At 44.3% G+C, this 6,438-nt stretch overlaps 1 long non-coding RNA gene across 1 annotated transcript; it reads left to right on the top strand.

The window, feature by feature from the left end:
* Window positions 1-1,321: 1,321 nt before the first annotated feature.
* LOC142830139 (uncharacterized) lies at window positions 1,322-3,584 on the top strand. Its single transcript, XR_012905108.1, has 2 exons — window positions 1,322-2,285; window positions 3,409-3,584. It is a non-coding gene; the product is annotated as an uncharacterized LOC142830139 (long non-coding RNA).
* Window positions 3,585-6,438: the final 2,854 nt, after the last annotated feature.

Below are 6,438 nucleotides of genomic sequence, written 5' to 3' on the forward strand. Positions count from 1 at the left end.
TTTTTCTCAGTCTTGGTTTCCTCATTAGCTTGATCCCCTTCCTAGGCTAATGAACTTTAAAAAAAATGTTCAAAAAAAAAGTGAGCGCCTACTGCTCTATTAATCACCTATCCTATTGGTGGGATGCAGAATCACATGTGCCTTCTGCCATCTTGTGGACACGTCTGAGAACTACAAACACAATCTTTCAAACAATTTCCCTTGCCCTTGAAGGAAAAAACCATGACACAAAAGAGGCTCACCTGCGGTGAAATAGACATAATAAATATACCCTTCAACCCAATATGAATCTTGGCTGGGAATAAATGAGCTAAAATGGTTTAAAATGTATAGTAAATGAGAGTTCTATTAAAAACTCTCATGGAAAATTGGCGAGACTCGCCTGCACTAAAAAGAGTTAAGGCTCCTTTTTGTCTTCCAGATCACACAGTGAAATTCCTACTGTGGTGACTCATTTCTGTTCCAAAGAGCTGATGCTTTCATTTAGATCTGGGAGGATCGGGGGTGAGGGGAAAGAAATAATCATTCATCCAGAGGATGTCACATTAGCAACATCTACCCATTTTCTGGCTCATTGGCAAGCACTGGTACTTACTGTAATATGCTGAGAGATTGTCTGATTTATAGAAGATTTCAAGCTCTTTGGAACACTGTATCTGACATGTTCTGTAAAGCTCCTTGAGCTGTTTCACTCTACGTAAACGATAACAACATTAGGTGGGGTTATTAACTATTGGGAACAACTGCTTAATGTGTTTATACGGCTATTTTCTAATTCACATCATTTGCTTCCAGAAAATAATCTGGCTCGTAACCTTAAACTTGTAATTGATCTATTGTTACTGTGCCATACATACAGGGTCAGACTAAAAATTCAGTGGCCGGAATAAAAATTCAGTGGTCAAGGGACATAAGGTGAATGTTACAAAGTGATTCTATGGGAGTCTAAGCTGATGTGATTTACAGGCTTAGAAGCCAACAGAGTTGTGAGTTACACCAGTTTGAATTCACCCCAAATTCCTCTCATGCTTATGGTAACTCAATGGAGTTATAGCGAAGATCAACTTCCCACAATTAGGCTTACATACAGACTTTTACATACCCCCTGACCTGGCCCATGGTCCATGACACACACTATTTTTAATGGCACACAGCTGTTAAAATAAATGATGTTCCGGCTGTTCAAACCAATCGAGATCTCTATTCTTTTCTTGTACACAAAGAAAATGCTGACGGATGCTGCAAGGTTGTGATCCCTCTTTGCTGTAATGGAGCTGCAGGCACAGTATACACGGGTGGATGCCCAAGTGCAGGTGAGTCTGCGGGAATGTGTCTGTGGCTGGAGATGGATGAGCACAGGGATTTATTACGGGTGCTCCAATCGTCTGAAATCAATTCATTCGGTTGTCCATGAATGTGAAAACTGGCCTTGACCTGGTTGAAGCCTTTTCTGATTTGCTGCTCAGGGACATTGATATGGCCAAAAAAATCTTCATATGAATAGTCACAAAAAGAATTTCAGGACTGGAACTGAAATTCATTTAATCAAGAAAAAAAAACCCTCGACTTGAGGATAAATTCTGATACCCTTACTCACCTGGAGGAGTAGCTTATTGGAGAAGCTTAGGGAGCAAAACAAATTCATTTCAGGCAGAGGTAATATGTTCCCTCGGGGAACAAAAACACCACCATGTGCCTCCAGAACCAGCAACAAGGCGTGAATTGCCAGTTCAGAAATAATCAAGTTACTATTTACTGCAGGGCCAATCAACATGTGGCCCGTGGGTTGCATGCAGCCTGCAACCCGTTTGTTTGCGGCTTGTGGTGCAGTTTGTAGAGTTGCCAGATGGTTTAACAAAAAATACCGAACCCTCTCCCCCCCACCACCAAAAAAAAAAAAAAGCTGCCGGGAAAAAATTCTGTTGAGAAAAAAAAAGGGGGAGACCAAAGTTGTTGAGCAAAAAAAAAAGAGCGGGAGAGATCAAAGTCGTTAAGCAAAAAAAAAAGGCGCTGCACCTTTAAATGGGCCCACACTCCTCACTCCCCGACCCCCGCCAGAGGCAGCAGGGGAAAATTGTTCCATCTGAGGGAAACAGGAAATGTCCAGTATTTTCTGTTTTTTTTACCGGACGGGGACCCAAATAACGGACAGTCGGGGTGAACACCGGACACCTGGCAACCCTCGCAGTTTGGGTTTACACAGGACGTGGCCTGTGGGTAGGATCTTGTGAACATGGCCTCCAATGGGAACACGCTCCACAATGGCGAGGCGTCTCCCAGGCAGGGTGAGCACTGAAAGACACAAGCAGACAGGCTGGCTGGAACAGACGGGTACAGGGTGTCGGTGTTTCTAGCCCCCAGGGAGGAGGTGCTGGGAGTGCTGGGGCATTGTGGGAAGTGCTTTGTATTCATGCCCATCAATGTGAAAGAAGCTATTTGCATATATATTTGCATGTATATGCAACCACACTTAAGTTGGCATGTGCTGTGTGCATCATTGTGGCCCCCGGGGCTTCCAAAGTTGAGTAACCCTGATTTACTGCATATATGGGTCACAAACACATTCATAAAAATTATTAGTTGAGCATAAGTCCAGGTAGGGGCGGAAAAGGGAAGAAATGTCATTAATTTCTTTTAATCTCATTCTGTCCTTTTTTATTTCTTCTATCTCAAAATTCAGACTATTTTAACCTGCTTGCTCTAGGACTGATCAAAAACATGAGAGGGACATTTTGTCACCATTACACACACATACACACACACACACACAATTAGTACAAAAATTAATTTAAAACTTTTACCGGTTTTTGTTCAATAGTTTTGATTAATAAATCAATGTACAGAAATCATGTTCTCCTTGCAGTTAATCTACAACAGGAGCTAACTTAATCCAGCTGTCGGATTTGCGTAGGCTGATCGTTTCTCGTATTTTTTTTCATATTCAAATCTCTGGGAAAACTTGCACATAGGTTTGTGTATGTATACTACCTGAATGAGTTTGTCTTTTCTGTATGCCAAAAAAACAACCTAGTCATTTACCAACTTGTTTGTATTGGCTGGCTTCCACCTCTCCCCTCCTAAATTAATTGTGTTCTCCGCTGAGTCAATCATGTTGTCCTTGTGTTCTGAAAACATCTCTCCCCCACCCCGCCACCCAAGCCAGGGACTAGATTTCCATGCTAATGTATAACTTTATTTAATCCATTTTATTTCTTTTCACTTTCACTTTTATTTCATTGTCTTAATTTCATCTGCCTTTGATTGCCTGAAACAATCCACTTTTAGTTTGGTGGAGGGTTCTGATAGTTTATTTTTTAGTTTTATTTCGCTCCTCAGACATTATTATTAGCGTGGCTCATTAGATTAATCTCTACTTAAAATTCATCTCTCTTTCTCTCCCCCTCACAGAGACAACTACCGAAAAGCAGCCTCCTGCGATATATATTTGCTGGCTGTTGAAGGTCATTTTATACAGACTCTATTGCTTTTCTCTCATTATTCAAAGTTGAGAGATTTGAAGTGTATGGCTTGTCTAATTCCCCGCCCCCCTTCCTTTTTTGTTAATAATAAAGAATTGGACATGCTGTGTTGGGAGTGCTAATTATTTCTAATTCATGCAGTGATATACCCATGTGCCATGGCAAAAAACCTGTGTTCCAACAGCTATGACATTTCTAGCCTCCTGGATTGTCATTAAAAAGGGAATTTTCATATACAGGAGCCCTACGAAATCTAGCAAAGGTGAAAAGGGATTGTCATGAAATGGAAAGCAAACACCATTAAAAGCTGTAATTTTTGCTCTTAAGAAGCTATGCATATTTTAAAAGGTGTCTTTGAACTCGGGCCACCTAAGTAGAAAAACAAACAGCTTCTGGAGAGTGTGGGGATTATTTTACATGAGAATTTAATGTGTTTAAATGGGAATGAATATGAATGAGGGCATTTGAATAGGATCAACGTGTTGGGGCTGATCTGTGATCAAAAACGCAAAAAGGGCGGTGATAAAAATGAGTTTGTACACAAAATGACTGACTGCTTATCTCTATGGTGGGCCCAGATGTCAAAAGCCATATGCTAATATCCAATAAGGGGTGATGATTTGGTTTACACTCAAACATGCACTATAAGCAGCATTGCTGAAGAAGAGCAGGGGGACAAGGGTGGTGGACAATAACAGTCAGGGGAGAAAGGAGCATGTGATAATCTTTCAACAGAATGACAAGATCAAGAATGGATCCCATCAGGAAAAAAGAGGAAAGATGAAATCAGGGTTCTACTCTCTCCTTTGATCCTACCCTTCTTGCTCACAGAATAGTTTACCTAATCACATTTCATATCAACATAGGCTTGAAGAGCTCAGCTGGTTAAGGTACTACAAAGGCAAATTCCCTGCTTTTGATATTCGTGTCTCCACATCAAATGCTGTGTATGAGACACATCCACCCAGACTTAATTAGCTTCATTAACATGGTCCTACAATTGACTGGTAACATCTTTTGCTGTTATATATACTCCGGATTCTGTAATTTCCACTCCAACTCATCTGATGAAGTGGGTTTTACCCCCGAAAGCTCATGACCTCCTAAATTTGTTAGTCTCCGAAGTGCCACAGGGCTGCTCATTGTTTTCACATTTACAGACCTACATGGCTACCCCTTTTGACACATTACATAGTGTTATTTTAGACTGCTATCTCTTCAAGACAGGGGCCATCTTTTTGTTCCGTGTTTGTACAGCACAGAGCACCATGGGGCTGCTAAGATGTGGTGAAGGCTAGACCTTTAACAGGATTCAAAAAGAGCTAGATGGATTCATGAAGGTTAGGTCCATCAATGGCTATTGGCCAGGATGGGTAGGAATGGTGTCCCTAATCTCTGTTTGTCTGGAAGTGGGTGACGGGAAAGGGATCACGTGAGGATTACCTGCTGTGATTCCTCCCTCTGGGGTATCTGGTATTGGCCACTGTTAGCAGGCAGGACACCGGGCTAGATGGACCTTTGGTCTGACCCAGTATGGCCGTTCTTATGTTCTTATGTGCTATGTTAATAAAAATAAGTGGGAGGGTTAGTGATGATGTAAAATCCCATTTAAAAATGTTAACCAATTAAGCTGTTTAACGAGTTAACCAGCACCCAGCCAGGCTGGAGCACCCCCTGGTTATGGTGAGATGCAGCGGGACCAGCGGGGCTGGACACGCCCCCTGCCCACCGCACAAAAACCACCGCTCGGTCTGTTTTAAATAGACAAAGCCAGCGAGATACATCTTCCTGCAGCCCCAGTGACATCAATGGGCTGGTGGCAGAATGAACGAAGGCAGGGTTGCTAAATGGCTTCCACATGCAGGAGGCTTTAATTGTTTGATTGCCCGGGGGCAATCTCTGTAAGAAAGCCATTGGTAAATGGGCCAAAGGTTACATCTAGCCATGGTTGGCATGGGGCTTGGGCTGCGGAGCTATAAAACTACACTGTAGATATTCAGGCTCCAGCCTGAGCCCAAATGTCTAGTCTGCAATTCTGTAGTTCCGCCACCCAGTGCTGCAAGTCAGAGTTGCTGTGAGTTATCACAGGGTAGATGTGATACCCAGAAAGACCAGAATCTGTTCTTGCCCCTTCCCCCTCCAGTGCAGGGTGGTGAACCATAGGCCGTGGGTGAAGCCCCAGCTGGGGAAGACAAGCCACAGCCTTGCCTCTTTCCCTTGAAGCCCCGCCCCTGGAGCCAAGCCCCGCCCACTGCTAGCCTGATCCTTCCTGGCCACCTGAAGGACCGGGGCTGCCATGCAGTTGCCCTGGCCCCAGCCCTGTCCAGCAGCCGGGGAGCAGGGCCTCTGCACCATGCCCCAGCCCTCTCTGATGGCCTGAACATAAGAACATAAGAACGGCCGTACTGGGTCAGACCAAAGGTCCATCTAGCCCAGTATCCTGTCTGCCCACAGTGGCCAGCACCAGGTGCCCCAGAGAGGGTGGACCGAAGACAATGATCAAGCGATTTGTCTCCTGCCATCCCTCTCCAGCCTCTGACAAGGCCAGGGACACCAATTCTATCCCCTGGCTAATAGCCTTTTATGGACATAACCTCCATGAAAGTATCTAGCTTCTCTTTAAACTCTGTTAGGGTATGTCTACACTACCCCGCTAGTTCGAACTAGCGGGGTAATGTATGCATACCACACTTGCTAATGAAGCCCGGGATTTGAATTTCCCGGGCTTCATTAGCATAAGCGGGGAGCCGCCATTTTTAAATCCCCGCTGCTTCGAACCCCGTGTAGCGCGGCTACACGGGGCTCGAACTAGGTAGTTCGGACTAGGGTGCCTATTCCGAACTACCGGTACACCTCGTTTCACGAGGAGTAACGGTAGTTCGGAATAGGATCCTAGTCCGAACTACCTAGTTCGAGCCCCGTGTAGCCGCGCTACACGGGGTTCGAAGCAGCGGGGATT

This window comes from Pelodiscus sinensis, chromosome 7, assembly GCF_049634645.1.
Source record: "Pelodiscus sinensis isolate JC-2024 chromosome 7, ASM4963464v1, whole genome shotgun sequence".
Classification (NCBI taxonomy): Eukaryota; Metazoa; Chordata; order Testudines; family Trionychidae; genus Pelodiscus; species Pelodiscus sinensis.